Source organism: Erpetoichthys calabaricus, chromosome 1 (genome assembly GCF_900747795.2).
Source record: "Erpetoichthys calabaricus chromosome 1, fErpCal1.3, whole genome shotgun sequence".
Lineage (NCBI taxonomy): Eukaryota > Metazoa > Chordata > Cladistia > Polypteriformes > Polypteridae > Erpetoichthys > Erpetoichthys calabaricus.
The window spans coordinates 336,685,522-336,693,431 of NC_041394.2; the positions used below are offsets into that span (position 1 = coordinate 336,685,522).

At 37.0% G+C, this 7,910-nt stretch overlaps 1 long non-coding RNA gene across 1 annotated transcript; it reads right to left on the minus strand.

Annotated features, from left to right (window-relative positions):
- Nucleotides 1-943: 943 nt before the first annotated feature.
- Nucleotides 944-2,678, minus strand: LOC127527892 (uncharacterized). The gene is made up of 3 exons (XR_007935067.1): nucleotides 2,276-2,678; nucleotides 1,518-1,606; nucleotides 944-1,437 (listed from the first exon to the last, which is right to left on the minus strand). It is a non-coding gene; the product is annotated as an uncharacterized LOC127527892 (long non-coding RNA).
- Between the last annotated feature and the right edge of the window lie 5,232 nt (nucleotides 2,679-7,910).

Consider the following 7,910-nt stretch of genomic DNA (forward strand, 5'->3'; position numbering starts at 1 on the left):
TGCGGTGATACTAGTGGATTGCATAAAGTCTTTTTGAAGAAAAAGAAATCTTCATTTCATGTCTAACCCACATAAAGCACAACCCCAGCACCATCTTCTGTGATACTATTGCTCGTCGTGTACTCAAATTTAAATGGCTTTTATTCACCCATATAGCGTCTTAAATGTGAGTTAATAACTGAATAATGAAAAAGGAAACACTTTTCATGCAAATTTTATTGAATAAATGTTATGAGAACAACAAAAGTGAACAACGTGAGAACAATGCACCTAAAAAAAACATATCAAATGTACAAAAAAACCCAAAGAAGTAAAAAAAATCACCACATAGCTTTAACATATTTTACCCAGAGCACAGAAAATTTAAAGTTACATTGTTTTGCTATTTTGATTATTAAAATTATTCCACAGATAACTTCTAACATATTTTAATACTAATAAAGCCCAAACTGCTAAACTGCTTAACAAATATATATAACTTTATCAAAACAAAAAAATATATATACAATTTAAAAGTACACAAGAGGAAAATTGAAAGGTCCTTCTCCTTAAATATATCTGCTGGTCAGATGGCCCTGTTGAAGAACACATAAAGGTCCAGTTGGTCAGGATGATTGACAAAACAACGTCTCAGGTCACAAGGTCACAGCCTCCCCAGGCCCCTGTGGACATTCTCAGCCAGCATACTGTTGTGGTGTTAATGCAATTGCAGCTCCACTTCAAGAGGGTCTTCAGAAATCTTCTCTCTTCAGCACCACAGTCAGGAGCACAAGACTTGACCAGGGTGCAAGGCAAAGGGCATCACTGGAAAAAAAAAAGAAAAACAGCAAAAAAAAAAAACAATGGCTATTATCTGGTGTAAATCTTTCAGTGTATGCAGTTCCATTCATAAACCAGAAGTAAATCATAAACTGATAGAAATGGGAATAAAGCAGAGGTGCAGTTTAAAAATTGAGTTTTAAAAGTATTTGAAAGGTTTTTCATTTATAGCCGGCATTCTATATTTTTGGTGTACATGTGCAAGCTGCTTCACCAGTTCTTTCATAAGCAAATTAGTGGTTGTGGATTAAAGATTACACTGAGGACTGATGGGGGAGAGACAGTACCAAATACAGGAAGGGACTAAACTGTTCAGAGCTTTTTATGTAATGAATAGTATAGTACTTTAAAATCAATTGTGAAGGAGACAGCCATCCAGTTTATTAAAGCTAAGGTCAAGTAAATGAGCTTGGAATATGAAGAAAAACAAAATGTAAACAAAACAAGATCCATTACCCCAGAATACTTGGCAATGACGCAGTAAATTCAGACCCAAGACTCAAATGAAGGATTCTGGAAGCACTGGGAAGTACCACCATCTTCTATTCTAACAGATATTGCAGCATTCTCTCCTTCTTTAATTGCTGCCCTATCTTTCAGTTAAATTCTTCCACTTCACTAAGGCAAGTAAAATATAAAAATAATAAACAAGAAATATTTAAACACTTACTTCAAACATTCCTAGACTTGACTTTTACCTGATACTGTATTCTGGGCCACCAAGAAATAAGTCTTCTGCCTCCTGTCCTGATACACCCTGTAGAGCAGCCAGGGCATGGATGATGGACTATCCAAAATTAAGAAAGAACAGAATACAAAAGTTGCTTGCATGTAACTGAAATATGACCACATCACATTATAAGTGAAGGCATACACTAATTACCGAGTAACAAAGCATAATACCCCTAAGAATGTGTGCTTTATTTTGCAAATGAAACAGCCTGGTTTTGTTTCTATTGAAACTCATACAACGAGAAAAACACAGCAGTTACTGGGATTGCGAGGATTCACACACAGACTAAAATATTGTGGTCTAATGTTGGGGAGTTGCATAAGAAAAAACACATTTTAACATTCGTTAGTGGATACCAATTTACTTCTCTCTTTAAAAGAACTGTAAAATTTAGACACCTGATCTGAGATACATCTAGGCAGTTCAGATTTTCATATTCCCAAAAAGAGAAAACCTACTAATCCATTAATCAAGTATAAATCAGTAAACAGGAAAGTCCACCTGAGCAGTTTTTTTAATAACACAATTTATTAAAAGTTTTGCATATTTCAAAACATTCATGCGCGTTCATTGAAATCAACAGCCTATTTAAAACGGTAAATTTTGTAATATTCCAATTATTAAACAAAACGTCAGATAATCCTAAATATATCTAGATTATATTACAGTATATACTGTATTCTCAAAAATTGAAAAGCATTCAATAAACATTACATACAGTACCTTTAATCATAAAATTCACGGACACACGTCGTATTTCACTTCGCTCTCTGACCGTAAAATTGTTGCTAAATTCTTCCCGTAAAAGATATTCTTTCAAGTCGTTGTAAAATTGAAAAGTCTTCATTTTTTCAAGAAGTGAAAATTATTCTTCTGCCAGGAGAAAAATTCAATATGCTCCTACTCTCTACAGCGTTCTTCTTTCTCCTTCTCACTCGAATGGCGAAAGTTCTATTTGTTAATGCAGACCGAGAAATTAAAATCCCGTGGTAACTTTTTTTCTCGTGTGTCGTAAAACATTGGACATGCGCAGAACAAATCGGACAGCGTCGTGAAATGAATTTTAATTAAGCAGAGAGCGCGTGCGCGAGACAAATCGGATGGGGACTCCTGTCGCAAAGTAAAAGAAACGCAGATCGTGCAGGGTCGTAATAGTTAAGCTATGCGCCTGCGCTCGCAAATCTGGTAGGCACGCAGATCGGGTAGCGACACACCCTTACGGAATATCCGCACAGCCTGAAGATGCTGCGCGGTAGGAGCGGCTGAAATGAAACACTTCTGGTAGCGAGAAGCTCGCGGTGTGTCAAAATAAAAGTCCCTCTAAGTCCGTGTTCAGTCATTTGAGAAGCATCCACTTGCAGAGCAGTCATTTCCACAGAGGTCTCTGCTTGATGTTTCACGGACCACCTGTTACGATTTACTAGAACACGTTTGTTAAATAATTCGCCCTGGGCTTTATAGTTAGGATTTCCTAGAAAACTACGTGATCCAACTCCTTGGTAATGAATTCAGTGGGAGAAATGGAGGTGAGCGAACAGACTTAGCTGAACCAGCTGCGTTATCGAATTGCTTTTGAATGGTTGTTTTTAAAATTAACAATTTTTAAAAGTGTAAATATTATAACTTACCAAATGTATTCTTGTGTGTTTCTGTCACATTGTGTACACTGGCTAACTCGCGTTTCTCCCCTGTGTTACATAATCTTTAATAAGCAGGCGATTTATAGAAATTTACAGAAAGACACCCTAACACTGCAGAGAGTCATACTTGGAAATATCGGATGATGAAAGTCATGAAAGGGAAGTCAAGATTTACGATGCATCGGATGCAGAGGAGCGTAAAACACCAGAGAAAATTCACCCACTTGAGTTACAAAATAATAATAAAAAAAAACCTGTGCATTTGTTACAGGGGTGTAGCCCCCATATGGATTCCCTTAAATTGAACCCCCAAGGATAATATGGGGCCAATGTGGGTTGATTGCTTGGTACAGGTTGCTGAAAGTAAGCAAAGCTTGGAAAGTCTGGGAGTCCCTGAGGACTGAGTTGGCGGCCCTTGGCGAGAAGGACATGTCCCTAAACTTGAAGCAACCATTTAAAATGAAAGCTGTTTTGATTTTATTAATTTAATGTATTTATCTAAGGTGACTTACAACACCTGAGATTCAATTGGTTAAATTTTCTTATGGTTTTCCAGTCGGAGCACACGTAGGTGAAGTGACTCTCTCGAGGTCACACAGTGTTAGTGAGCCACTGACTTTGTTTTCGTACAAAACAATTAAAATTAAAAATTAAATTTTAAAATTGCAATTAAAATTAAATTTAGAATTTAACAAAAGTTTAATGTCAAATATGCTTTGATGTTCTTTTAATAAAAATCTATGTTTAAGTGTACTAACCCAAATGGGCCACATGTGCCTTTCATCTATCGCTCTACCTATTATAAAGTGCCATTCGCATCTATCTCTCTATCCATCTCACACTCCTCTCTGCAGCTGCACAACGTGTGGCCATGAGCAAGTCACTTCAGGTGTCAGCCAAACAATAAAGAATAATAAAAACAGAGCTGCAGAGACCTAACATGGACTTGTGTGTGTAGTTAGATGAAAGGCACTATATCAAAGATAGATAGATAGATAGATAAAAGGCACTATATAACAGATAGAGATAGATAAAAGGCACTATATAATAGATAGATATGAAAGGCACTATATAAAATAGATTAAGGCACTATATAATAGACAGAAGGTAGTATAAGATAGATATGAAAGGCACTATATTTTATATATATGAGAGAGAGAGAGAAATGCACTATATAATAGATGAAAGGCACTATATAATAGATATATAAATGAAAAGCACTATATTTAAGATAGTAATAAAGGCACAATATAACAGATAAAAAAGATATATATTTCATATCTATCTAATATAGTGCCTTCATATAGATATGAAAGGCAATATATAGTTGATAGAAGGCACTATATTAGATATATAGAAAGATAGAAATGAAAGGCACTATATAATAGATAGATATGAAAGGCACTATATGATAGAAGGCACTATATAAGATAGAGAAAGGCACTATATAATAGATAGATATAGAGAAAGGAACTATATAATAGATACAAGGCAGTATATTAGATAGATATATAGTGCCTTTCATATACATAGTGCCTTTCATATCTATCTATCTATATCTATCTAATAGACTGCCTTTTATCTATTATATAGTTCCTTTCTTTATATCTATCTATTATATAGTGCCTTTCATATCTATCTAATAGATAGAAGGCAGTATATAGATAGATATGAAAGGATGAAAGGCACTATATAAGATTTTATATATATATATATATATATATAGAGAGAGAGAGAGAGAGAGAGAGAGAGAGAAATGCACTATATAATAGATGTATAAATGAAAAGCACTATATTTAAGATAGTGATAAAGGCACAATAGATAGAAAAGATATATATTTCATATCTATCTATCTAATATAGTGCCTTCATATAGATATCAAAGGCACTATATAATAGATATGAAAGGCACTACATAGTTGATAGAAGGCACTATATTAGATAAATAGAAAGATAAAAATGAAAGGCATTATATAATAGATAGATATGAAAGGCACTATATGATAGAAGGCACTATATAAGAGAGAAAGGCACTGTCTAATAGATAGATATAGAGAAAGGAACTATATAATAGATAGAAGGCAGTATATTAGATAGATAGATATGAAAGGCAGTATATAAGATAGACAGATAGAGATAGAAAAGGCACTATATAAGAGATAGATAAAGGCACTATATAACGATAGTCAGCATATGCATATAACAAGACCTCCTAATGCATTCTGGCACAGTAAGGGAATGTGATGAATAATTAAACAATATCATTACTACCACATAATAATAAATAAGGAGTATCGTTGTTAGTGAATTGAATAAACACATGCACATCGAATATCATACCTTTCTTTATAGTAACACTCGATCATCAATCACAAGTGTTAGGAAAAATTCTGAGTGAATAAAGAAGAGTCTCGAGTGATGGTTACAAATGAAATTCCAGGTGACCGTCCTTTATTCCATTAGTGCCCATGGAGCCTCCATGTGCTTGTGGTCAGTGCCACATGGCAGACTGGTCTTTCTAAAACAGAATCTCTTCTTTTATCCATTAGGCTCACTTACACAGAGTAGCTAAAAGGCATTTCAGTTATGCCAATCAGTACACAGATAAATGGTACATTCCTTAAAGATCCCCACACTATTTAGTACCCACTAAAGGTCCCAGAATTGTTGCTCATTATAGTCTTGGGTAAATACCTGGTTCATAGTATAATACTTCCTATTTGTAGAGAACCACATAAAAAGTTAAAATGTTACATGATCTCATCTCGAACATAAATGTGCTTGGTCAGGATGCTCTAGTTGTAACATTGTTCCCTTACACCACCTTTACTGTCAGTGTGACCAAAAATGGCTACCAGGACAGACCTCAGGAGGGCCAGGACAGCCAGCCACAAACCACAGTTTGATCCCAGGCTTCAGTGAGCCCCTCAGTAAGTGATGGCATAACAAGTGTGGTGCATTAATGGGTGGAAGTCGGCAGCAGTCACCCGAGTTTCCCTCATGTATGGCCTCTCTTAGCACTCGTCCGGGTGCTGGGACGTTCTCTCTTTGGCTCCTCTCCACCGAGATGGCTTTGTTCACAAGTAGATTAACAGGAAAACAAACATTTTAATTGCATCTCATTGTTCAGGTAAAGGTAATCTGATGTTGGAGTAAGTTTTTCTGAGTATCAAATAAAGAAATAAGGATCAGCTGTTTGAGGGCTTCATGCGTGTATGTAAAACCCCCAAGCCCCCCCCCCCCCCCCCCCATACTACTTTTATTACCCTTTGACCTTTTTGTAAGTCGCTTTGGCTAAGCACATAAAATGTAAAGTCAAACAGAGTTTGTATGCCCTTCCATAGTGAGCTCCTCTCCAGTCCTCCTTATGGTTGTACTCCCATTTTCCGAATTTCACATTTGATCTCTTTCCACAATTTATATTTTTTCCATCAAATCACCTTCATAAAAGTCGTTACTCCATGCATTTAACAGACCTTTTGAGGGTTTTATTAAGCCACGGTTTGTAATTACGATATACAGTACACCCCCAAAATTCACAAAGAAAAAGTGAAATTTTAATGGAACACATTTTTTTTTCATGCAAAGAGCATTACAATTACTGCACCACTGATCATTTTACACACTGCTAACCATCTGTAAAAACTATTTAAAAAAAAACACTGGAACAATATGTACAAGGTGCAACTGACGCCATGGATGAAATTCAGTAAATCACCGAGCCAACTGCGCTTGAATTGGCAGCACTCAAGCACATAGAGGTAAACGCGGACGCAGGCAGGCTAGTCAATCCCAGAGACAGCGAGGCTGCAGGGTGTCACGCTTGGGTCAAAGAATTGCACAGAAACACACGAGATTGTAGAGACAGGAACTTTATTCAAACACGTGTGTCTCTTTCAGAAGAGAAACGAGCTCAGTATGCAGTTAGTTCTTGATTAAAGAATAAACAAACATCATAGGGGAGCACAATGGGAGCAGAACCCCCAACAAGAGCAGAGGATGACTGGGGGAGGAGAGAGAAACAAAGCAATCAGCCAAAAAGGACAGGCACCGTTCAGGCTTTTAAGTAAGCATAGCATCGCAACAGAACAGCCGCAAGTAAGGGAGTAATGTGAAGGTAGTCTATCGGCGTTTATTATGGAGTGTCCACGTCTTCTAGGGTTCCGTTCAGCCCCCCCTGCTCACAAGGGGCTGGCAGTGGTGATGAGCTGGCTGCTCAACGAATGTACGGCACTGACTGATCAGCTCCTGTGTGCTCACAAATGGCACTGGGAAACAACTATAGCTGCTTGTGTTGGTTTAAGGGTTAAGAGGAACAAAATGGAAAACACAAGAACACTCAGTTGGGAACGCACCACAGTCAATCAGCAGCAAGGAGAAATTAATAATGTTGTAGCGGTCCGGTGTCGCTAAGATTCACACCGTCGAGAAGACGGCGATTTATTTATTTTTATGGGGGAGATTCCAGGGACGCACCCAGCCTTGGCCCGACCGGCACATATTCACAAACGGAGACAAAAACAAAGCAATCCGGTAATCAAACGGCAAATAAAGAATGTAATGAAAACAACGATACCACCCCTGTTCCCCTTACACATTTACGTTACACATTAAATACAACAAAGCACAAACACACACAGTAAATCATGAAAAATGGCAACTGATGAAATGTGATGATGAAAATAGATAGGCCAGAGATCCGCACGTTGAATGGGAAT